This window comes from Lissotriton vulgaris, chromosome 7 (assembly GCF_964263255.1).
Source record: "Lissotriton vulgaris chromosome 7, aLisVul1.2, whole genome shotgun sequence".
Classification (NCBI taxonomy): domain Eukaryota; kingdom Metazoa; phylum Chordata; class Amphibia; order Caudata; family Salamandridae; genus Lissotriton; species Lissotriton vulgaris.
The window spans coordinates 950,220,124-950,246,893 of NC_141695.1; positions in this window are offsets into that span (position 1 = coordinate 950,220,124).

The window sequence follows — 26,770 nt, forward strand, 5'->3', positions numbered from 1 at the left end:
ATAAGCAAAACATATCTGCTATATTCAATTCTAGCCTTAGAGGCCTTGACCTTGACCTTGAGGTGAGACCTTGACCTCCGGGCCAAGGCTAGAACTCTCCCATGCAGCTCCACCTCTCTGTTGCCAGGACTGTGACCGACCCCCATGCAGGGTTTCGAGCCAGCTACCTGGTCTGCCCGGCTGCCCTCTGGTAAACCCCATTGCTTCTCTTTCTATTGCTGTTGCTGACTGTATTTTGTGGTATTGTTTACTTTGCATGTTTCCCCCTCATTGTATTTGCCATCGGTTGCTGACTATATTTTCGTGGTATTGCTTCTTTTGTTGTGTTGCGCTTTCCCCCTCATTGTATTGCCATGTCCTCCCGTTTCCTGCAGCTGCTGCCCCTGTTGGCCCCCCAACACTGCCACTCCCGCCTCCCTGCCTCTGCTCCTGCCCCCTCCCCCTCATATGGCGACCGCTGCACGGTCGCGCAGCGGATGTGGCTAAGGCAAGCCCGTCTGCGCCTGTCCACGCCTGGACCGTGCCCAGCGCCAGACCCCCTGGGCCTCGCGAGAGCCACAACACCAGATGCTGTTACAACACCAACTTCCTCCACAAACTCAACACCAGACGATTATCCAACTGCTTCCTGGCCACCCCCAAGCTGACCCACGGACCCTTCACCTGCTATAGCTGCACCAGCTGCCGAACACCTACCCGCCCTACCCCTCCCGCCAGAGCAAAACGCAATCACCTCAGATGCATACTACTCAACACCCACTCTTTCCACACGCACACCATTGAACTCTGGGACCTTCTCGACTCAGCCTCTCTGGACGTCGCCTTCCTAAGTCTCTGACCTGGATGAAACCCTCCTCTGCACCCGACATCGCCATAGCCATCCCAGATGGCTACAAGATCACCAGAAGGGACCTCACCAACAGACCAGGTGGAGGAATCGCCATCGTCTACAGGAACATCCTCAGAGTCACGACCAGCACAGCAGACACCTCCAGCACCGCTGAACACCTGCACTTCCAGATCCACACGGGCCCCAACACCACCCTCAGAGGAACACTTGTCTACAGATCCCCGGACCTCGGCCACATTTCATCGACGATATAGTTAGAACGCACACTCTTGCTTCCACAGACTACATCCTCCTTGGAGACCTGAATTTCCACCTCGAGAACGCAGACGACAGCAACTCCATCGCTCTGCTCGATAACCTCGCCAACCTTGGACTCAAACAGCTCACCACGACCCCCACCCACACCGCCGGACACAAGCTCGACCCCACCTTTTCCGCCAACAACCAAGTCTCCTTCAGCCACACCTCCGAACTGCACTGGACCGACCATCGCTGCGTCCACTTCACCTTCAAGAAGCCCACCTTGCACCACCGCCTGCAACAGATCCCCTACCACATCTGGAACAAAGTCACCGAAGACCAGCTCATCACCACCCTCGCCTGAGACCATCCAACAGACACCACCAACACCGAAACAGCCGCCTGCAACCTCAGGCAATCGATCGATGACTGCACCAACACCCTTGCCCAATCAAAAAACCCTCAAACAGACACACCGACAGAAATGCCAGCTGGTTCATAACCGACCTCCAGGAATCCAAGCGGTCCTGCCAAAGACTCAAGAAGAAGTGGTGCCACGAACAAACCTCGGACAACCACGCTGCCCTAAAGAACGTTAACAGCAAGCACCACCAACTCATCCGAGTCACCAAAAGGACCTCCTTCAAGGAACGCATCGATAACAACGCACACAACAGGAAAGAGCTCTGCAACATCGTGAAGGAACTCTCCAACCCAAGCTCCTGCTCCAATGACATCCCGCAGTCGCAAGACCTATGCGACTCCTTAGCCACCTTCTTTCACCACAAGATTGCCGACATCCACAACAGCTTCAATGCCCAGCCCCTCCCTACAGGGGCCAACACTGCAGACTCACCACCCTCCATTCACCAACCGCCTGGTCTCCTGGACCCAGGTCAACAACGACTAAACCATCACGACCATGAACACCATCCACCATCCACTCCGGCTCACCATCCAACTCCTGCCCTCACCACATCTTCAACAAAGCAAACTACATCATCGCACCCCAAATCCGGAAGATCATCAACAGCTCCTTCGAGACCGCCACCTTCCTGGAAAGCTGGAAACACACACAGATCAATGCCCTACTCAAAAAACCCACAGCGGACCTTCAAGAATTTCCGGCCCATCTCCCTGCTTCCATTCCCGGCAAAAGTAATTGAAAAGGTAGTCAACAAGCAACTGACTCATTTCCTCGAGGAGAACAACATCCTCGACCCCTCCCAATCTAGATTCCACAGCAATCACAGCACCGAAGCCGCCCTCATCGCCGCCATTGAAGACATCAGGACCCTCCTGGACTATGGCGAAACCGCAGCCCTCATCCTCCTGGACCTCTCGGCCGCCTTCGACACCGTCTGCCACCACACCCTACGCACATGCCTACACGACATGGGAATACGTGACAAAGCTCTGGACTGGACCACCTCCTGCCTCACCGACAGAACCCAGAGGGTTTGCCTCCCCTCCTTCCGTTCTGAAGCCACCAAGATCATCTGCGGCGTACCCAAAGGATCATCCCTCAGCCTGACCCTCTTCAACGTTTACATGGCACCGCCCACCAACATCGTTCAATTGCACAACCGCAACATCGTCTCCTATGCCGACGACACTCAGCTGATCCACTCTCTCACCAAGAAACCTGCCACCACCAAAATCAACCTCCACGAAGGAATAAAGTCAGTCGCACACACTGGATGCAGAACAGCCGCCTAAAACTCAACTCAGACAAGACAGAGGTCCTCATCCTGGGCTCCACCTCCTCCGCCTGGGACGACTCCTGGTGGCCAACCCCCCTGGGAGCTGCTCCCAAACCCACCAACCACGCACGCAACCTGGGGTTCATCCTGGACTCATCGCTCTCAATGACCCAGCAAGTCAACGCCGTCGCCTCCTCCTGCTTCAACACCCTCCGCATGCCCCACAAGATCTACAAGTGGATCCCCACTGGAACCAGAAGGACTGTCACCCAGGCCCTCATCAGCAGCAGACTGGACTACGACAACGCCCTCTACGTAGGAACCATGGCCAACGTCCAGAAAAGACTCCAGCGCGTACAGAATGCCTCTGCACACCTCATCCTTGACATCCCCCGCACACCCACATCACCGCCCACCTGAAGGACCTGCAATTGCTCCCAGTCAACAAAAGGATCACCTTCAAGCTTCTCACCCACGCTCACAAAGCTCTCCACAATGCCGGACCAGCATACCTCAACAAATGGCTCACCTTCTACACCCCAACCTCCAGCTTCGTTCCGCCAACCTCGCCCTCGCCACCGTCCCACATATCCACAGGACCTCCACTAGCGGCAGATGCTTCTCCTACCTTGCCGCCAAGACATGGAACCTGCTGACCTTCAGGAGACTCCTCAAAACCTGGCTGTTCGAGCAGTAGCTGCACCCCCACCCCCCCTCAGCGCCTTGAGACCCTCACGGGTGATTAGTGCGCTCTACAAATGACTGATTGATTGATTGACTATTGTTTTTCCACAGTAATCATAAATAATACACATACATAAAGGGGATTCTGATCAGAGGGCTTCATTCATTGGTTAGATAAATTGTCATTCACATTCTCTTCCCCCCCCCCCCCCCCCCCGCCCACCACAGCAGGGTGCCATGGGCCAACCCACTTTAGCTACAGGTTTCCTTCACTTTGAGAGACTGCACACATTCTGTACACATTATTCACATCCAACTAATAGCAGTTCCGTTCTATTTTGTGACAACCGAAGATCAAAGTGTGTTTCATTTCAGTTAATTAAATACCGGCAATTTATTTTGCCTACCCTTAGTTGTCCAATTTGATAGTGATTTTTTTTCTGTCTTTTTTACAATTTACTGTTATAAAGTGTTTTAAATTGTTTAAGCGTCGTTGTGATATTTTAGCTACGTGCAGTTTGAGTTTGTGTCTCCTTCACAAATACTAGTAATAAAACGCATGACACAACTGAAAGGTTATTTTTTTTTAAGCTCACTGGTAACAGTCACATTGCTGAATATGTTTTAATTCAAAATGTATTATTCCAAACATAAGTCTGTCGCATTTATGTGCTTGCATGTTTTATTTTTATTTGTAGCATATACTTGCAATAAATAAATAGATACATAAATAATAATTGCCCAAGCATGCCAAGGCCAGACCTATTGGCTTTGCTAATGCTTGTTTTACTTTTAATCATCTTGAAGGCAGTCTTGCAGTGACTGGTTCTTCTTCACTTCTGTTTGAAGGATAGTGCAGTTGTGAAGCTGTGATTTGTTTCCGAATTCCTCGGGACGCTGAACAATGCTAAAATCCAAGGTTTCTCTAATGAGGGCTGCTCTAATAAACCCTAATGAAGATTGCTCGTCGTTCATCATTGTATACAGGCCACAATCCATGTGCCCCTTGCTAACGCCATTGACGCACTGATGAGGAGTTGGCCTGAGCAAGGGGGACCGCTTCCGCATTCTGATCAGCTTCTTCCTTGACGTGACAATCCATCACAGCTTTGCGCGACCCGGTAATCAGCTACGTGCAGTGCGAAGACTCCGCAGATAATTGCTGCGTTGTCGCACGCGCCATCCTACGCCGGCAATCACATTGCTCCTGCGGTTTACGATAATGTCAGGCAAACGTGAAGCATACGTGCTGAGGGAATTCTATATCAAGCTAGTCTGTGATGGCCTAAATTCATTATGAACTAAACTGTAGAATGTGAAAACTTAACTGTTTGTGGATAGTAGCCAAATATCTAAAGTCAAGAAGCTAAGGAGTGTACAACTGGACACTGGCTAATCCCCTGCATACTTTATTAGATCATTTATGGTACACTGGCCATTCCATAAGCAAGCTATTGGAATAAAAGGCGAAACTCGCTGCTAGCCACATTCACCTAGAATTCGACATCCTTGGAAAACATAAACACATAAACCCAATGCACTGAAATGTAAATCGGAATAGAACTAAATACACCCCAGTATGCCGCCAAACTAAATACGAACATATCTCCACCCTTCTGACAGTTCCTGTCTCTTGCCTAGTCGTTGCTTCCCACTCCATTGTCTTCGCAAGCTCTACTACATCTAAGAACTGCAAATGCAAGCTTTGCCATCATAGCCTCCTCTGTTTTCCTGTTTTCTTGTTAGTTTGTTTACTAATAGTGTCTAAAAAGATTTTGATCACCTAGTTGCTCCATGTGAAGTATACTGAAACAAGTCTCAGAGGAGTATCTCCTATTTACATTCTTGTGTATACACACTTCTTACCGTTTGGATAACACTCCTCCGTGAAGTAGTTGATACTCTACATATGGACTCTGTGGCAGACACCCATATTAAAAAAATAAATATATTGTTGTGGGAATAGTCTGACAGAAATTATTTGTTTACGTTTCAAGATTAGTTAGGGATGCTGAATCATTTATTTTAAAGTTATGTTGAATAATTGTTTTTAAACTTACATGCAACATTTTTGTTTTTTATTATAAAACAATAAATATACTTGCCCCTTTCTTTTGATCCGGCCCAGTTTGAATGGGTTTCTTAATCCTCCCCACCTGTGCACCTACTCGGCTCCCTGGAGAGAGCGGAGCCAAGTAGGTGCACAGGTGGGGACTGACCCTTGACAAAGGTTTGACTACAGACCCAGCCCAGTAACTCCCACTCTCAGGATGAAGAAACCCATACAAACTGGGTTGTATCAAAAGAAAGGGCCAAGTATATTTACTGTCTATGCATGCACATGCTTTCATGCTTTACAAAAACCTGAAAAACTGGGGAGGTGAGTTGTATCATCCTGATGAAAGCCCCGGACCTGTTAAGGTCTTTCAGAGTAGGGCTGAAACATGGTGGACATTAAAGAGACAGAGGACCATTGTATACTAATTCCCCCTTGCTATTTAGTTTAAAAATAAGGGATACTTTGGAGCGATCGAGGGATTTTCAATCTATAGTTATGCACCCTAGCACTTTTTCTTTTAAGAGCTCCCTGGAAGATGGTTGAGCCCACCTTGACCTTTAAGAGTTAGGGTGAACCCGATGATGAAGCATAACACATCTAGGGCCAGATGTAGGAAGCCTAATTCCGGTCTGTAACAACCGAAATGACTGAATTTCAGCCGTTACCGACCGGAATCAGGCTTTTCAGATGTAGGGGCCTAATCTAAGGATTCAGTAATTTACTGAATCTGTAATTTAAGGAATCCGTAAATTACCGAATTCTTAAATACCGATTCGGTAAATTACCGAATCCTTAATGTAGGGAGCACTTAAATGAGTGCCTTTTCCATGTTAGGGTTCGTTATTTACCACCAACTACAAGTTGGTGGTAAATATCGAATACCCAAAAAGAAGCAATTTTTTGCATATTATTACAGTGCCATGTGGCAGAAATACATGCCCTTAGGGCATGTATGTGTGTCACATGTGCACCCATACATTATTCGGGGGTGCAACAGGGTGTCAAAGTGACACCCTGCCACCCTTGAATGAGTTTTCCCTTTTACCGAATCAGTAAATACTGATTCAGTAATTCCCATTCATTCCTATGGGCCTACATGCCCATAGCTCTAATTTCCTATGCACACCTCTTTATTAATATGCAGCGAATTAGGTATTTAATAGATGTATCTTATTTGATGTATATTTAAAAAGTGATTGGTTTATATGAATGCATCTTTGCTAATCCTGCCTTATTTTGTCATGTCAAACTGAGTGTGTTGCTTTTCTGTTTAAAATTCTATTTTTTTGTTGGAGCCTCAAGGCTTTTTGCACTTGCTTAGAGAGCAGATTCTATGTCAGTCTGTCATCTGATTTATACTCTGAGACTTTCTCTGCCTTTTGAACTGAGCAGTCTCTGCATTAGCCTGTCGATGGAGTTCTATTTAAACTTTCTAGTGTTTTCTATTGAGGCAGACTTAGTCCTCTTGCTGAATTATACTTTAGTTCTGACTGACACTTCCCTTAGAGATTGCACTTATGTTAATCTTCATGCATATCTTGATGTGATGTTGATTCATATAGATTGACTGTTTAATTGCTGATTCCTCGTGATTTAACTTGAAATGTTTTGCTTTATGTTATGATTCTAATTTTGAATAACTCTTTATGGTTTTGACTTGAATTCTTGTCTTGTGGAGGTTTCATTTATGGGCATTTGACTTAGGGCCTGATTTAGGTCTTTGGGGATGAGGCGCTCCATTACAAACGTGACGGATATCCCTTCTGCCATATTAAAAATGCTATAGAATATAATTTACTTTTAAAACGGCAGACGAGATATCCATCACGTTTGTAACTAAGTATCCATCCGCCACGATCTAAATAAGATTCATAGTCCTATGAAGACTCACACAAAACAGATCCTACACCTTGACTATTTTAATTGTTTTACTTAGAGCATCAACAACTTCACTAGTGATATAGGCAAGATATGACAAGAAATCCAGACGAAAACACAGAAACATAAATCAGATCTTTAAAGTACATTTGTTAGAACCTTTAAGTCAAACATTTTATAGAGAAACAGCACACAGAAGGAGATTTAGGATGGATAATTTTGTATTTCGTGACACCAAACCCAGAGGTGGCAGCATAGAAAAAATATTCTTCAAAATGGAAGCATTATTGTTTCTGAAATTCAAATGAGTTAAATCCTCATTGAATGGGGGAGCTACAAAATAAAAGAGTATAAGTACCTCTCCATACTGTGGCCAGACCCTATTTCCAACCTCCTACGTAACCAAGACTGCATATGGCCAGTGGTCAGGCCCCATGCTCAACCTTCCATGCATACAGTTGCCAGCTGTGCTCAGCTAGGCTTGGGTGTAGGACTAGTTTTGGCCATGCCCAGCCCCTCAACTTACTTAATGGCCAACATTGAAAAGCAGCAGGGATTAGTTCCATGCCACTTTGCAAACCCCTGTGGCACTGCTACAGACATGCATGTATGTGGCCACTCCTTGATTGTTCTTGGCATATGCAGTGCAGCTGAAGCAGACAGTGTGCTCTAGGTAGCGGTCCTGGATGAAGGCTAGGCCTGGTACTAGCCTGTACAACACAAATTCAGCTGTACATGACCTTTGACTATGCATGGTAACTCAGCTGTGCCCGGCATGCACTGGAGGAACTGGGTACAGGCCAAGGCCCTGAGCTATCCCCAGATTTAAAAGCACCTGCTATGTAAGTCTTTGCAATGCATAATTAGACTGTGAATTTTTAATTGTAACTTTTTTTACTGTATTTGTTGTCTAAAAAATGGATAGTAACATTTTCAAAACACTTGTGGATCTACCTATGAACTTACATACTCATGGACCTAAAATTGTTTTGTGAAACACATGGGCTTCTTTTGACTACTGGGGTCAGAATCTGACATTACCACCCTCTCAGGGTTCAAAATCCATACATACCTGCTCTGACATTTGTTTTGCAGAACTGTGCCTCCTGTCCCTGGCACCCTGTAAGGAGCTCTGCAACAGCATTTTTAAGTGTCTGCCAGTCAATTACATTGCCTGAATTCTTGTCCCTGGATGCTCTGATGATCTGTGGATTACTCACTGAGCTAGGAAAAAAAAGTGTCTTATCAATCTTACAAAGCCTGCCAAGAACCTTTTTGCAACATAAACTTCTCAAATGCTACGTAACAAATTTTGACCTAACCAAAAATGGACATGCCTATGAGTAAATTTCTAGTTTCACACCAGTTTTAGTGTATTTCTATTGAATAATTTATGCTGAGGTGAAGAGCAAATTTTGCTGTGGTTGTTAAAATGAAAAAAACTACGTTTTAATCCCCAGTTATTTCCCTCTTCATTGATTCCACTCCATAGATTTGCTTGAAAATAGCTATACTGGAACACAGTAACTTTTACTTCAATTCATGTTTATTTGTTTGATTAATTAAAATCTTACAAAACAGATATATATTTAAAATATCTTTAAGTAATCAGATATTTAAAAACGTCATGCATTTCATAAAAACGAAATCTAATTAACATTTTCCTTAAGATTTTTCACGATCACCGATAAAAATTTTACAAAAGCAGAGTTCATTGGTAGATCTTTCGGGTTTAGACAAGCCATTACTGCTTGTCTACAAGTCCTTATACCTCGGGCATTAAATAACCTCCTGAGGATTGCTTTCCTTTCTGTATCCATTGCAGAACAAAGACATACCAAGTGCAGAATATCTTCTTGTCCCAGTTTACATAGCCTACATGTCATATTGCCCTCAATGGCCTTCCATGGTGGAAGATGGCACAAGCCTGGCCAGAGTCAAAAGCGTACTCTTATAAATGATCGCTTACTTTGGTGGGACCATGGAGTTTCAAGGTATTTTTGGACTTGCTTTTTTTTATATTCGTTTATAATTGGCCATGCATGCTACCTTTTTACCAATAATTCTTTGTCTTTTAGCAGCGATAGGTGAGTGACCAATTTATTAATTGTTTTTTTAAAGCTTTCCTGGGTGATTGTATTTTCCCAAATTGCTGTTATTCCAAATTCTTCTTTTGCTTTATTTAGATAAGCCCAGGCTTGAAGTTTACGATTGTCTCTTACTTCTTGCCATAAGGCTCGGGACAATTGATTATCCTGGTCATTTTTTACACGGTTCCAGACTTTCAAAATTTGGCCTTGACGGGCGTATTGTTGATTGTTTATCCCAAACTCGAGCCTTACTTGTGCCTGTGAGGCATTGCATGGTAGCTGGAATAGTATTTTGTATGTTTTTGCCACTGCGTTGTTAATTAAGTTCGCATCCTTACCATTTAGGGCTTCAGCACCGTATGTTAAGGTCGGTAATAGTTTAGCAGTTATGATTTTTAGTAAAGGACCGTATGTCAAGGCAGTTAGTTTCTTTTGTATGGTTCTAAAAGCCGCGATCAAGCTATTTGCTTTTCTAGTGATATCTTTCCTCTGGGGGAGAAAACTTCCATTCTCATTAAATAGAACGCCGAGATATCGGTAGTTATCAACTTGCTCTAGCTGAGTTTGTCCCAGCAGCCATTTGTTTTTTTGTCTTCTATTCCTTGTAACTACCATTACTTTTGTCTTTGCCTCATTTATTACCATTTGATTATCCTTTGCATAACTAAGTGTTCGATTAATTAGTCTTTGCAGTCCTACTTTTGTCTGACTCAACAACACCACGTCATCTGCATACAATAAATTTGATAATTGTGTTCCTGCCAGCCTTGGTGGATGTGAGTTCACTTCGTTTAGTGCATTGGTGAGGTCGGCTAAAAATAAGTTAAAAAGTAATGGAGCAAGAACGCAACCCTGCTTAAGGCCACGCGTCACCAATATTTTACTCGATAAGGTTCGCCCATCACCGATCCTCACCCTGACCCAGTTTTCGGAATACAGTAATTGAATAAGGTTCAGTAGTGAGTCGGGGATTCCATAATCTTCAAGTTTTTTCCATAGAAGAGACCTGTTTACAAGATCAAATGCCGATTTAAAATCGATGAAACAAAAATAGAGGGACTGTTTAGATAAAAGTGCCTTATCCGTTAAAACTGATAGAATTAAAATATTTGTTGCAGTACCTAAACCTTTAATGAATCCGGTTTGGTCACTTTTACTTGGAAAGTTTTGTGCAGATTCATCAAAGGGGCGCAAAATGTTTAAATTGAAACTGAGTATTAACCATAATTACAGTGTTGCAACAGCCCAGTTTGGCATTTATATACAAACACACACACACACGTTCATAATATGTGTGGGCACACACATACAAATGTGCACTCATGTATACATATGAAATTAATAGATATTTCTCTTTGTGTTGTTATGATCCTTATAAGAATATCAGGAAAAAAACAGTTACTTGATATGAAAAATGGCAGGGCATGATGTAGCATACCTACTGATAGTGCAAACTAGGCCCCAAAATACAATCCTTTTTCTCTCTTTACTGGTGTCATACGGTTTAATTACCAATGTAGCATCACTTGCAGAGTTAGAGGGAGGGACAAATACTGTTACTGGATATCCCATCACTATGCAATCACACTTTTCCAGACTACTGCTCACTGCCACAATAGCTTTAAGATAGCTGGGCAGACCTGCCACAATGGGGTCAAGGGTGGTTGAAAAAGAAAGCCACAGGTTTCTGAGGATCACCATGTGTGAGAAGTTGGCCCGATATGCAGTGTTCACTATTCTAGCGACCACTATGCATCGGTCCAAACGACCCTTATGGTGATTGGTTGTAAGTCAACCTTAGACCAGCTATCCTAGTAGCGTGGATACGAGCAGTCTTCGGGCTAAACTCTAGAGGGCGTGTTAAGCCAGTTGTTATACCATCACATACCCCTTGAACACCAAGTGAAAGGACACCACACAAGTGTTATGAAAATAAACAGTGTATTTATTAGAATCACAACAGCCCTGTACTCTTTATGAGGACAGGGTACTAAGCACACAACGAAACTCTTAAGAAAATACTTCAAGTGCACAATCAATACAAGTGCCCGAGGGCACGGAAAGTTTAGTGGTCTCGGGCGGACCCGATAAGGCAAGTCGGAAGCGATAGGGACTCGGGACCCTTAAATAAGGAGGCTATGCGGGCACCGAAATGCCGAAGTTACCTAGCCACAAGGGCTGCGGCTGCACAAGTCTTTACAGACGTCGAGAGTCTTCGCTGACGAGCCAGGAGCCGGAAGGAAGGAGTTGCTGGCCGGCGACCAGTGGAAATAGTTCGTAGAGATCCAAGCCTGGATTAGAGATAGAGGACACCTGAAAGCAGAGGGGACCAGGTTCGTACTACTAGCCAGTAGTCAGAGGGTACCAGGAGGGCACCGGATGATCGTCACCTCGACTAGGTGAGTGGGCGACGCTAGGCTCTGCAGTCTCACGGACCAGGAGGCGTTGTCGGCGACCAGGATGGAGGTGCGAGCTGTCCCACGAAGGTTGATAATGTCGGCGTCGCTGGGCCCAGGATTGGGGCAACAAGTTTTGGCAAATTTCAGGGCCACGTGGTGGGCCTAAAATGGCGTCTTGAGTGGACCAGGAGGGTCCGGGGTGCTCCTCTCGCAGAAAGGAGCAAAGGCCAGTCTGGAGCAACCAGACCAGCAGCGTTGGTTGTCGGGTGTCGTCAAGAAGGTCACAAGCCAGCGGCTAGTGACCAGACAACGTGCTGAACAGCAAAGAGCAGAAGGGCCCCACGCAGATCGTGGAGATGCTGGGAGGCTGCACTTCGGCGCTGGAGCTGCTCAGGGTCGGGGCTTCTCAGACCCCAGAGCACTCACCAGAGGATCCCTCAGTGGTCGTGCTGGTTTAAGAAAGCGTGCAGGTTTTGATGATGGCCGGTCCCTCGAGGTCTCGTCGCACCCACAGATCTCAGCTGAGCTGACGATGTGGGTAGAGGTCAGAGGTGCCAGGGAAGCCGGTTCTCGTCGAGCTGGGCAGTCGGATTCCTGAGGAAGGACTTGCAGCAAACCGCAGAGTTCTTAGATGGTGCCTGCGGATGCAGGGTGACTACTCCTTAGCCACAAGGGAGAAATCTTGAGAAGAAGTCGAGAGTTCCTTTCGTAGAAAGTATTCTTGATTCAAAGATGATCTAATCTGGAAGGGGGCCCGCTCCTAACTTTATACTAGGAAAAGGGGCTGACCCGGTGACTAGGTCCTGCCTATGGGTGGGACTAGGAGGGGGGTGGTTACACCCCTCTCCCATGCCGGACTTTCCCCAGGCCAGGGGCTGGTGTGCCCCTGGAACTGGTTCTGGCCGGCCTATGCGTAGTGAGCACCGGGGTGCCACTCAGCAGTCACCTTCCTGTAAAGCCCTGCCTACCCAGGATACACAAAACCCTGTCTGGGATGGTGCTAGCACCGCCCCGGACAGGAAACCCTTTGTCCAAGCTCTCCTTGCTGGAGGGACTCCCAGCAGCAGGAGGTCAGACTCGTGTCTGTGGTGGCAGCATCCAATTTGTGGAGCTGAGGCTTCAGTTAACTTTAACCGGGGTTCACAGTTACGTACATGTCGTGTCCCTCTAGAAGGGCGGAATGCCAACCTCGTCGCCAGTATTGGTGAGGGGTCATCATCCCGATTCGTATGACTCCTTACTCGACATGTTTTGATAAAGCAATACCAAAGTTAGCATATAACCGCGAGGATTATAATGCACTTAAGAGTATATGGTATGCGTTATCATGGAACAGCTATTAGGACTTGGTTCCGCAAGCTGCAAACGGGCTCAGCTCATGCCAGAGCACCATTTCACACGATTCCATGCACTCTGCCTTCAGGATTGTCAAGGCCTGCCATAGGAGTGACTGATAGGAATCTGTGTGTCCATTTTTAGGGTTAGATATAGGTATACTATATCTAAAGCAAAGGGTGAGTACACCACCTTGCCCCAGCTGTCGTGCAGCCAGTTGTGTCAGATTTAGATGGCCATCCAGGGGTGGCATAATACATGCTTCAGCCCCTGGTAGGCCCTGGGTACACCTATGCCCTGAGTTACAGGGTCTGATAAGGTGGCCCAGTCCCAATTGGAAATGTACCTAAGGCACATGGAATCCATTTTTAGAGAGAGAGCAGTGGGTCTGGGGTCCTGAATAGCAGGGCCCCAGGTCAACTAAGTCAGAAAACCAGCAAAACACCAGGAAAAAAGTTGGGGGTAACCATAGTCAGGTATCTACCTTCCTACACCATGCATCTGTGGTAGCACTGAGAGAGTGCAGTCCTCCCTCTCACTGCAAGGTAGAAAGATTTATTAACTGTAATCTGGCATTCTTAGTGCTGGGGCAGGATAACATTTTTCTTTCAGCTCTAGGAAGGTCTTCAAGCATGTGTTATCCCATGACACCGGATCAGACACCTCCTTGTGTGTCGGGCACAATTCTCAAAAACATCCTGACTTCTTTTTGTGCTCAAGGTGGATTCATCTGAAGAATTGCTTCCACTCTATGGTGACATCTTGCTAGTTCAGTTCTCATTTATGTGTTCCAAATATTGAACTACTTTCTGACAGTACTGCAGTTTACCTGGAGACAACTTATGTCCGTTCTCAGCTAGGTGATTCAATAATGCAATATTATCTTGTCTATAGACTTCTCATGTCTCTGATGCCTCAAGTATGTCATCAACATACTGCCAAGAGTACTGACCTGTAACACATTTGTAATGACTCTAGATTATTTTTCAGAATCTGTTTAAAGATTGATGGACTCTCTTTATAACCTTGTTGGACTCATAACCATGCCAAAATTCTGTGCTGGAACACAAGTGAAAAAAGAAACTGACTATTCTCTTTAATGGCACTGAGAAGAAAGCCTGGCAAAGATCAATGACAGTAAAACCAGTGGCGGCTGGTGACATTTGAAAGTGGTGTGGCGTAAACTGATAATTAGCCCTGGGCGGAGTTGGCGGAGTGGGGCTTCGCGGAGCTACGCGAAGTGGGCGAGAAACTACGCCCACCTCCGCACTCCGCGTAGCCCCACTCCGCAAAACCACTGGCCGCCAGCCCCGCCTCCCGCCTCCCTCCCGCCCTCCCTAAATACTTTAAAATAAAGGAATGCAATAATTTAAAAAGCACTTACCTTGCCGCCGCTGCCCGCCGCGTCCCCGGGGCTCGCTATCTTCCGTCTTCTTTAGTAATGCGCATGCGCGGGCGGCCGCGCATGCGCATTTTCTCGTGAAAATGCGCATGCGCGGCCGCCCGCGCATGCGCATTACTGAAGAAGACGGAAGACGGAAGATAACGAGCCCCGGGGACGCGGCGGGCAGCGGCGGCAAGGTAAGTGCCTTTTAAATTATTGCATTCCTTTATTTGAAAGTATTTAGGGAGGCGGGTGGCGGCCAGCTACGCTCTGTCTGCGGAGCGTGCGTAGTGCCGCCTGGCTCCGCCAGCTCCGCAAAATGCGGAGTAGGCGGCACTACGCACACTCCGTGCACGGAGCGTAGCTGGCCGCCCACCCCTACTGATAATCATACTGCACCGTAGTGAGCGAAGGCAGCGAGCGAGCCCGAACCCCTTAAGGAAGGTTCGGGGGAATTCCCCCGAGAATATTTTGAAAAAATAGTGAAAAAATATTGAATTTTTAAGCAAATTTGAGAAAGCATGAAATTTAATGAAGCAATTGTGAAAGTGCAGGTATTACAATATCAAAGAGCTGTCATATAACATAGGTAGCTCAACCACAGAGCTTTATAACAGCATTCAAAAATACCCTAAGGCCTTACAGTTAGAAGAAGTTCATAAAGAAGCCATAGCCACTGTGGCTACTTTGAATAATCAACTGCCACGGAGTCCAAATCTGAAACATTGAAATAATAATCACTCAAAGTCCTCAACTCGATGAGGGCACCATCTCATATGGCAGTTACCCCACAAATTACTTGATAATGAAAAAACAAATGTGATAGGAGACGCTTTGGTTGCTGTAGGTCCTGGACTCAAGTCACAACTTAAAGCTCCATTGTTCTTGGGAGCGTTGTTTATTGGGAATATAGTGGCTAATGTACAAACATTAGACTATCTATTACATATTGATACCTACCAAATAACATTATTGCCCCCCCCAGCCCAAATTTAATGGTATAGTAAATATGAAAAGGGCTGTTAAAGTTCACAGGAGAGGAAACATCAAGCTCTAGTACCTCAAGCTGAGTACTGGTGAGATGTGGTATGAATTTTGTTATCACCTTAAACAGTTTGTTGAACAGAAGAATAGTTACGTTTGTCCTTGGGTATGTAGTTGGGAATTTAAGTTTAAGCCAGTAGAGAGAGGAAGAGAGAGAGGGTCCCACAGCAGCAACAAAACACAAAGAAATAGGGCCGCTTAATAGGTTGTGGGGTCAGGCACTCCAACACAGGAAGGTCTCCACAGCCTATGACTCAACACTTTTCATAATCCGTTCCAATTCACAGCACATTTTAGGCTAATATCATGAAATGTCAGGGGGATACGCACAGTAGGGAGGGATAAAGATACAACCACTTGGATTAAGTGATCTGCAGAGAGGTACAGTATGTATAAGGTGAAACTGGGATATTTCTTGCATAGCAGTCTGTCAAGAGTCCGATAATGGAGGAGAGCACACGAGCAGCACAGACCAGCAGGGCTCAATACTATGGGTCCCTGCCCCAAGACAGCTTGACAAAGAGTTAATCAGAAGCAGTTACTTCACCATACTATCCATAAGGTGGGGGTAATTCACTGCTTCAGAACTGGAGAGGAACTAAGGTAAATACATTAGCCTCTCAAACCAAATGCCTAATTGGTAAAGGTTGCCTGGCTCTTCTGACAACAGATAAAAGACAGACCTGATGTTGCAACTCACCATTTCTACGCCTATACTCCATTGATTCTCAAGGCTGATTGCCATAGCCACATTAGTATATGTCACAGAACACATCGATAGCTCAGCATAATCATGAACTGTTACACCTCCTGGCAATTATAAGTGGCCTTTAGGCCTCTAATGTATGATAATCCCACTCCCAATCAACAAAGCTTTATGTCACAATAGCCCCAAAGCTAAACTCACAGTTTCAAAACAAAACACCTCTATGTTCCGGATCAAACCATCAAAACATTTGCCTTAAACAGAGCATCATCAGGTGCACTCATATCTCATGCTCTCATTCAGTGTCACAATTCTTATACAAAACAAAGTTATCAAATGCTAGGGATTAACATTGTTTGCAGAAGTACCTAGTTTATGGAGCTGTCGTTCATTCCTGCTTGTCACTGAAGTCCGGCACTTGTTTTATTCCTGTCTGGTGTTGCCTCAAAACCCTGTAACTCCAAAAGCTGAATTTGAAGGTACTCTTGAAGAGGCTGCCCTCTAAGACTGCCACCCTACCATTCCCAAAGAGCTTCGCTCTGCTTCTGTCTGCCTGTGGTGCCACCTAACAGGGCCCCAAAACCACCTTGTTTTTCCAAGGCCCACGGGGTCTACATGTGGGAGACAGAGACAGAGAGAGCGAGAGAAAGAAAGGGAGAGAGTAAAAGTTTGAAGTAGAGCTTCAAACAGAAACAATGGTGAAAGTGAGCAAGAGAGAGAGAGAGAAAGCAAAGGAAAGAGCGGGAGTAGGAGAAAGGGAGTGAGAAAGAGTTGGGGAAGCAGAGTTGAAGAGAGGTTCAGAGAGAGAGAGACTGACGGAGAAAGATTCAGATGAGAAAAAAAGAGAGTTGCCAAGATACGGTGAACGAGCCCCAAAAAAGATCGAGTTAGCCTCAGATGTAGAAGAAGAGAGTAAAATGGAAACAGACAGTGAGACGTGCACATCCATATCAGGTATAGGAATAACGCATAGTGTACCAGGCGTGGATAATGCGTTCCTAAAAATAAAAGCTCAGAGGGGAAGAAAATGTATCATGTCTGGGAGTGAACACACAAACAATTATAGCACCCGCACCTGTGTGACAAATTGGACAACTTTGTACGTTTTTCTGCTCTTTTATGCCTTTACCCCAAAAATGACAGACTCTTTTGGCAGTTGTATTTGTCTGAGTATTTAAAAGACACAGAGAGAGTCACTCTGTTATTGAATGTGAAACAACATTATCTACCAAGCTTTAGATCCATGGAAAGTAGGCATTTTTACCTATTAGAGCCCTCTGTGAATTTATTAATTGGTCAGTTAATGGACTGCACGTGGAAATTACCATTTGTCTCCCAGAAGTCAAAGGGAGGAGAACCTTGAAGCAGACTCGTGAAGCTACCCTTCATTCATTCTCCTTTTAATCAATGTTAATCACTCAACCTGCTTTACATTTGTGCAAGTTGAGGCTATTATCCTTGAGATAAATCCAGGTTGGGAACTGGGCACATAGTACCAAGTGTAGTACAAACCAGTCAGCACACTAGCTAAAAGGTATAGAATACACTGTCTCACAACAAGAGGAACACCCACATTGTATTTTTGCAGGAGACACTGGCCACTCAGCATATGCACAAGTTATTAAATCCACTCAGTGTTCTGGCCCATATTATTGACAGCGCTAACACAATTGTCGTATGCCCCCTTGATTCAGGGTGGTGGTTTTAATCGCGTTTTTGATGTTCTCCAGACAGCTCACTTCTGCCGTTCTCACATGCATTGGCCGCACTTAGCTAGAGAATTAAACCAATAGACACCCAAGAACCAGGCGTTCAGCTTATAAATCAAAAATGATTTCGGACCGTAACGTACATGACCGCCAAGCCCTATCTGCAGTACTGCCTATCTGGTGTATATACCGTCGAAACACAATGCTTAAATATAAAATATCTGCATTCAGATTATGGCACATAATTAACGGATGCTCACGCCAACAGAATAAAGCAAGTAACCTTAGCCTAAAGAATTAAATAATCGCATACAACCTACTCCCTAACAATAGCGATTAGAGACACCCACAGCAGAGTGGTATTATACAGGCCAGCCATTAAAAAAACTTAACTTACGGGTGGTTTCAGACATTCACAGACTGACTCTCAGTCTCATGTCTCGAAGAGAAGACAACTGTTGCACACTGGACTGGCCTGCACAGGCACGAGTCACGAGGTCTGAGTCACTCTCCTCGTGACTCTGGTGTTGTTGTTCTGCAGTCCACGCTAGGGCGCCGTGACGTCCCCACAGTGGCGCCAATCACAAGTCCATCCTCGTGCGCGTGAACTAGCCAATCCTGGCGCAGGCATGACATCGCCACTGCGCCAGGATAGGCTAAAGAGCAGGGCTAATGCTGCCCATAATAGGACCCCGCTCTCCCGCCCAGCGGCTCCTCTCCCGTCTCTGGTTGCTGAAGAGCTGGGCCGAGCGGGCCGGTGGGCTGTTGTGGTGGATCGGTTGGCCAGCCTGGACCTCTGCCGACCTGTGGATCCCGGACAGTGACTGTCCCCAGTCTCTGCCTGTGTCACGGCTAGGGGAGGAGGAGGAGGGAAGGGGCTATTGTGTGTGTGTGCGCATGTGTGGGCAAGTCATAAAAATGACTTGTCCTAAATGCGCACACCACACTGCTGCCTGCCACGACGCTGCCAGCCTGCCACATGCCACTCAGTACTGCAGGCCCGCCCCCCCACACCTTCCGCGATCGCACTGGATGACGTCACGATTTGTGACTCTGGTCCGGCCTCAACTACTGTTCTTGTGCGCTCGTAATTCTTTTTTTAGTATGTCAGTCAGACAAATATTGTGAGCAGTGACGGTCGTCCATGGATAGTGGGGCAACGCCCCAACGCCGCCAATGGACGAACCGCCACTGGCCTAGAAATAATTAAATGGTGCGGTGCAATGATGAGATCCTCAATGATGTAACTGGTGGTGTTATATGTTATCGCATCGTTAATGTATTTATTATGTCATGATCAATGATGTCATTTGAGATTTCACCAGTGATATCATGATTACAAGCAGAGAACGAGTTAAAGTGTGCATAGGGGAACATAGCTGGGCTAATTCTGTTGTTTTGCTTATGTTTCAGAAACATAACTTATTTTAACTGCAGTTTTTTTCACTGAATTTATAAGGCTTTTTTTTAACAGAGATTACTGCCTTATGACAAGAAGCCATAACTGCCCCATAACAAAGTTTTCAGTGAACCTTTGAATTTTATAATGATATTCTCTGTTGTTATCCTGTGCAACTGTTGAAGTGTTGTTTTATGAATAAAATATTAGCTTATCCTAGGTTGCTGTTTACAGCTGTTCATGATATGGGCCCTGAGTTTTTCATTCCTGGATGAGGGGCCCTATCCTGATTCCGTTGTTTGCACTGCGTTGATTCAGAAGGGGTCTGTGTCACCTTTTCCCATCTTCAGCGCATGCATTAACACTAAAAATATCCCAATAGTGTAGGTGCTGTCGGAGCAGAGCTCGGGAACACGGATAACTGGGTTGTATGTCCGAAATCCGCTGTCTGCAGCTCATTTTAGAGTTCATTTATAAAGACGGAGAAGAAAAAAAGGCAAAAGCCCATCCTACCTACATGATGTATGTAGCCCTCTTAAAGAGTTGATCCTACATTTCATGTAGCAATTTTACCTGGAGAAAATCTGGTATGGCACAAAGCAATTTTCTTTGCTTTGTGCCAGATAGGACTTTACCCACTTTTGAGTTTTGTTTTCCTGCTCAAAATGAGTGGTGACATGCCGATTTAGTGCAACCTATTTATGCACATGTTCCATCTTTCCAACAAGTTATCCCCTTAAAAGTTTGCCTGATATTAGCTGGCTAAATGTGCACTGGGAAAATTTGTGAGTGCGCAGTCTTACCGCACAACTTAGAGTTTTGGAATTCAGCAATATATTTCCAAGCAACTTGTAATGAGGGACAGAGAGCTTAACTTGTCATGCTAAAATGCCCACCCGGAAGTGCATCTGACATTAATTAGCAGTTCTTTCATTTGGTTCTAATATACCATGTCATGATTAATAATACATTTGAATTAAAGCACCAATTTATTTCCGCATAAAACCTGGTGACATAACTCTATAAGGGCAACAGCATTAATATGTCTGTACTGGGCTTGAAAGTTTTCATGCAGGAATCACAGTGCAGCTTTAATTAACCAAACGTAATTAGCATCAATTTCTCTACTGTAGATTCTATAACTTCTCACATCAGCACACAGAACAGGATCGCGACAGGCCCCTTGGAGTGCCATCAGAAAAAGCATGACTTTAAACATGTAAGAAAATATAGATGTCACACTCAAGCCCGGGAGTCCCAAAATAATATGAAATTAAGAATATTCTCCCTTGTACCAACATCAAACATCAGAGCCTTCGGTCTGCTGGTTCGAGGTAGATGCTCTTCGGTTTGGATTCCTTGTGTTTTGTGCAGCATCAGCACTTCTCCAAGCTTCTTGTCCTTAATTAATTTTGACAAAATGAATTTATGTGCTTTGTGCTTAACAAACATATATTTAACGTGCTCCTGTTCCATTAAAGTTAACAAGCAAGCACTGATGCAGTAAGCGCTAGCGTGGGAAGCAAGCCCATTATCACTGAAAATTGCGTCACAAAGTGCAATGGCCTGCTGTCGAGTTCTCCTCGCCTGCCTACTCTCGGTTTCTCCTTCCCTTCTCCCGCAAGCCAATCACGATTGCGTGTAGCCAGCCCAGTGGTGACAAAATGCTTTGGCCTATAGTTTCATTAGCCTTTAAGCCAGGGCTTCATGCTATTCCTCAAGGGGGCCCCCCAGATTGACTATGTAATGAGCCACAGCACAGCACAGCACATTGACAAAAACGGCAATTAGAAGCTAGTCCATCCCATTGTTTACTCAGAGACAGAACAATTACAACACACCACCTTAAGACATCTGAGTTGCACTTGCACTCTTGCACTCTTGCAGCAAAGCCATAGCCAACGCTGCACTATAAGTTAAAGATTGCCCGCCTGGGCCTTACATGGTGAACTGATCGAGCTCACAGCCAGCCGAGTCCTTCCTCCTTCAACTGCCCTACTCCAGTCCAGCCAGCAACCACATAGACTACCACCTGCTGCACTCTGGATCGTAAATTAGCTGCCACGTCCTCTCTCCAAATGCTGACACAAGTGCGGCGCGCGGGAAGCAGTGAGTCAGGTTAGCGTCATCTCAAGCCTGCGCAGATGGTCCTTGGCTGACACACCCTTTACCAACTCGTCACAGGGTGGGTCCCTCCCACCACGCTCTGTGACGAGTTGGAAAGGGGTGGTGACACAATCTCTCCTCCACCCTGATTGACGTGGAGAGTTAGCGATCCCGGACTTGCATTTAAAACGCCTGGGGCTAAATTAACCTCCACACCATCAGGGGGTGGAGACTGGGCCTTCCAGCTATGTAGTTGACGAGCCGATGACATCACAGCCTTGTCGGCCCGGCAAAAACATAGCAGGCATTTTTGGGCCTGGCCGCCAGAGAGCAGAGCGCAGAGCAATAGTCACGTGACGTGGCAGCGGAGCTGCGCGATATTGGTGAGTCGTGAGTGGGGTAGTAGAAGACTGCAGCCTCAGACAGTGCCCTGGGGCCCCCGTGTTCTTTGGGAATGTTTTACATTTTTTTAAATCAAATAAAATGTTGTTATTGATGCACTTCGTAAGTACCTGGGGCAGAGCCCCTATGCCCTAAAAGAGAAACCGCCACTGAGTAAAACATTCTGCAGTACAAAGGATTAGGAATATTATTGTGGCATGATTCTGTACCATGGGACAACATAGGACTTCCTAAGATCCTGAACAATCCTATATTTTTCGTTAGGTTTCTGCAAACCCATGATCGAAGAGTTACTTGGACTCTCCATCAATTCTCTCAGAAATCCTTTTTAGGTCTCGGTCTGTCCAAAGCAGCTCATGCGCTGCTCTCGTCATATGAGGGCTTCTTGGAATCAATACAGATTCTGAAGCTCTCGGAGGCGGAGTTGAAGCCCAGCCCATCTTCCCTTATTTGCTGGCGTCATCCTCCATGCAAAACGCAGGCTTCCGATTGAAAAGGAGGCTTCTTAGTCCCTCCTTGTTGCCGCCTTGTCTCCTTTTGGCCCCGCCCACTGGGATTGGATCTCTCACTTGCAGCATTACACAGTCTCCTTCAGTAGCTTGGACACACAATTTTTTTCGCAGAAAGCCGACAACTTGTTTAAAATGCATGTCAGCTAAGCCTTTCTCCAGGACGAATAGTCTTTCGTTAACAGTTCTTTAAGACTGAGATCTCTGAATCTCACCCTTCTCTGGCGCTCCGCATCTTTAAGACAATCAGAAAAGCTACTGGGATCTCTGGTGCGCACAAGGCAGAGCAGTACTAACAGCTTGCGGTGATTGAATGACTTCACAGGTGATTTCTGGCTCGCATGCGTGTTTATAACTGAACTAGCAGCCCGTCCCGACGTTGTCCGGGTATGAACTGTTATTGTGTGTAATGGTGTAATATTAAATGTGCTCTGATGTTGTGTGTTTTTAAATATATGTTGTAATTGTGTGTTATGCAGCATGAGGTAAGTAAGCCAAAATGCAAGAGTAATTCTTCCACGTGTTGTTTTACATCTGCCTATAGCCAAAGGTGATGTTTTAATGTTTTAGTAACGTCTTAGTCCGGTTGTGCATGCAATGTTAGTAACAGCGTTGTTTATATGTAGGTTCCTTAGCTGTATTAGCTTCTCTTTCGTTATCTGTGGAGTGTGTTGGTTATTGACGTTATTGTGTGTAGGCTAACATTGCCCGGCGTGCCCCCATGTTTGCGAGGGCTGGTTTGAGGCCCCGTGTGTGCCCCGGACTAAATAGCAATAATGAAGTTCCTTACATGGTGTTCTACGCTGCCTGCCGTGAATGTCTGCTGGAGCCGTTGGTGCGCCGTGAATGTGTGCGCTGACGAAAGGCGCGCCCCAGAAGGGTGGCGTTGCATACAGAGAACGCACATTGCTGATGAAAGGCGCGCCCCTTTTTATGGTAATTTTGGTGCCGGCCCTTCTGAAAAGTTTTACGGCCACAAAGGTTGCGCCGTAGTTTTCTGGAATATTGTGTTGACTGAATGTGAAATGGTTTGCAGCTTTCTGTTTCTACAGGTACGTTTCAGACGCGTAGGTGGATCGTGAATGGGCGCGCACATTAAAGGCACGCTACTGAAGTACGTGGCCATTTTGTGTTTGATGAGTGTCACGCCCCTCTGACAACGTTCTTGGCACGCCCTTCTGACAACGCTGTTGTACCGGTCAATGCTGCACGCCCACAAACTAATAACGTAGTGCTGTTGTGCCCCGCCCCCTAACGCTGTTGTACCACGCCCCTCTCTGAATGCTGCACGTGTAGTGTAGTCAGTTTGACACGCCAACGCCCAAGTGTACTTACACATGCCCACACCGACACCCAAAAGGGACTACTTTACCCCTAACGTTGTTTGACCTTTGTAATGTATATGGTGCCCAGCTGCATAGCCTATGTCCATCTGCTGCATCTCCCCTTTCCAACGCTGTATTGGGTGTTGTGATTGGTGCTGTACTTTTTGAGTTTACCCGCCTCAAAGGTTCCCAGTTCTCTCTTTATAATAGTAGTATAGATACACACAGTCTAGGTAAAACTTAAGAGGGAGAGCAGTATGTTGCTGCGTGCCCATGGTGCTGCTGTGAGTTTACTCGAAGGTCACCATTTAAGGACACATTCATTATTGAAAAGGCACGGGGAGATTACTCGATTTACCCAGTACAATCACTTATTTCATGGTGCTCGCGCTCCGGGTCTTGAAGATAATCAGAGCAGCTACTGGGATCGCTGTAGTGTCACACATGAGCGCCTTGCATTAAAATGTTTGTTTTCCTTCTTTCCGCTTCGCATTCGGAGCTGCCCCCCTTGCCTGCTTTCACTTTTGGCAAAGTGCAACAAAGGCAGGAAGACCGAGAACATGCCCCTAGGCACGGACCTCCAGTAGATGCAAAAATGAGGGCGTGACGGGGGGACAGTGGTAGGCAAGCGGACATGAAATGGGTTGAGAACATGAAAGAGGTGAGGTGTGTACTAACACCGAGCAGGCTTGGCCTGCAGGAATCCATGGCACTTGTCTTGCATTTATTGTTGTAACAGCTGCTCATATTTCACAAGGTCCTGTGTAGTGCTGCCCCGATAAACAACTGACCACTAGAAAGAGCAGACTTCCCCCCGCACGCCGCCTCCTCTCTCCCTGTGCTCCCCTTCCCCCAGCCCAAACATGACTTTCTAGAACACTGCGTTAGCGAAGTGAGTGTTAGCAGTGAAATACAAAACAGGCTCGGCATACGCGCCTCAAGTTGTCTTGCATGTTAAATGAAACAATGTTGCCAAATATTGAGAAAAGGCTGAAAGCAACTCCTACAAAGAGCAGCCTCCCATTGATGAAAAGCTGTGTGCACACTTCACTTCAGTTTAGGGCTGATTATATCCAATTTCCAAGTACATCCAGAGCAGCAAAGAGTTGAAGAAATAAATATTATTAACGTTCATAGGGAAGCTAAGATAAGAAATGCATATGAGCATCTGTCCATTCCCTACTTCCACCTGAGCTATGAAACACAGAAAATGTTGTTGTATACTCCACAATTTCCTCTCCTTTAAAATTTGTTTTTGCATTACATCTCGCACCTTCTAACCAGCTGATCACAAAACGCATAAACATTCACCCTTACATGCAAAGACGAAGTGCACAATTTTAGGAGCTCAGACATTTTTCTGCAAACATTATTTTCTCTTTCATTATTACTGCTTGAAGATCGCTCTCTACCTGTTTCTGATAATCACGCTGGCCAGCACGGTGGTGTCTATAAATCCCTTGAAATGTTTTAACACAGACTACACAAATGCCCTGCGTTTCCATACGAGTGACTGTGTGCTAGATCAGTGCCAAATAATAACTAAGTATTCAGAGAAATGTCTGAGATCTACACATTATATGCAAAGACAAAGGGCACAGTTTTAAGATCTCAGACATTTGCCTGAATACTTAGCGCACAATCAGTCACTCCTATGGCATCACAGCACCTTTGGGTAGTCTGTGCTATGACCTTTCAAGTGATTCAGTGGCTGCTTGAGCAATAAGCGAGTAAAAAGCCTAGTCACTTCTGCCGCTCACCGTTGCTGGCCACTGTGACCCCACCGGGAGGTAAACAGTTCGCCCACTCTGTGACCTACTCACTAGTGGCTGAAGGTGACTGCCCTGTAAAATCCCTGTGTTCTTACCATCACTCTTCACTGACAGCCCTCTAGAGTGGGGAACAGAAACATGCAGGGAGCGATCTTTCTGCAATGATCGTTGTGAGAAGTTGGCCTGATATGTGGTGTTTCCAATTCTGGAACCACCTTGTATCAGTCCAAACAATCCCTTATGGTGTTGAAAAGTGGTAAGTGTGTTCTCCACATAGAATTACATCAGTTTTCCAAGATTAATATCCATTCTTTCCAGATCATGAAATGGTGGACAGAGACATTTTTGTTTGCAGTGAAGTTCCTTTATTTTTATTCATAGAACAAGGACAGCCGACACGTGTTTCGCCCCCTCTTGGCGATTTGCGCTGGGGCTTTCTCAAGGCTGTTGAAGGGGATAAGAGAGAATGTTTTAGTTGTGTGGTCTGAGAGCAGTTGACCCCAAGAGAAAACAGAGGAAACATCTAGTGTGAGAAGTGGTTAACGTAATTTTGTGATACCATAGTAAGAAAAAAGCTTATCTTCATGCTCAAAGAGAGGTGATGATTCTTAAGTCAAATGTAGTGATTTTGAAAGGTCCAGAGCCGCGCAGAAGAAAATTCAGAGAGAAACGATATACGTGTTTTTTTGAATTATTTTAAAAAGACGGCAAGATCTAGTAAGCGTAGAAGAAAGGTGTCATGATATTCAATTGGTCAATCAAGAAAAAGATCCCAAAGTGCCAGAACAAAGAAGGGTAAATCGGTAGAAAAGGTGCAATTAATAAATGGGATACAATCATAATACCTAGGTTGGCTAAATCACGTAGACAGTTGTCGTTTCCATATATTAACAGTGTCCCAAATACGAAAATATAATTCTTCAAGGTAAAACAATTTCTGTCAATTCAAACAAAACAATTCATTAATACGATTGTTTTAACATCCGATATATAGCATGTTTAGATAAAACATTGTAAGAAGTCCAGACAAGCTTGCACTATATAAAAGCATCTGTCTATGAAACAATTTTTTGCAAACGTGGATATCCGGGTTCGTGATATCTTACATGAGATTTATCTAAACCATTGGTGGTAGTGGCTATTATTCAATTTGTTTTAAGCATGGCTGTTGTGCCT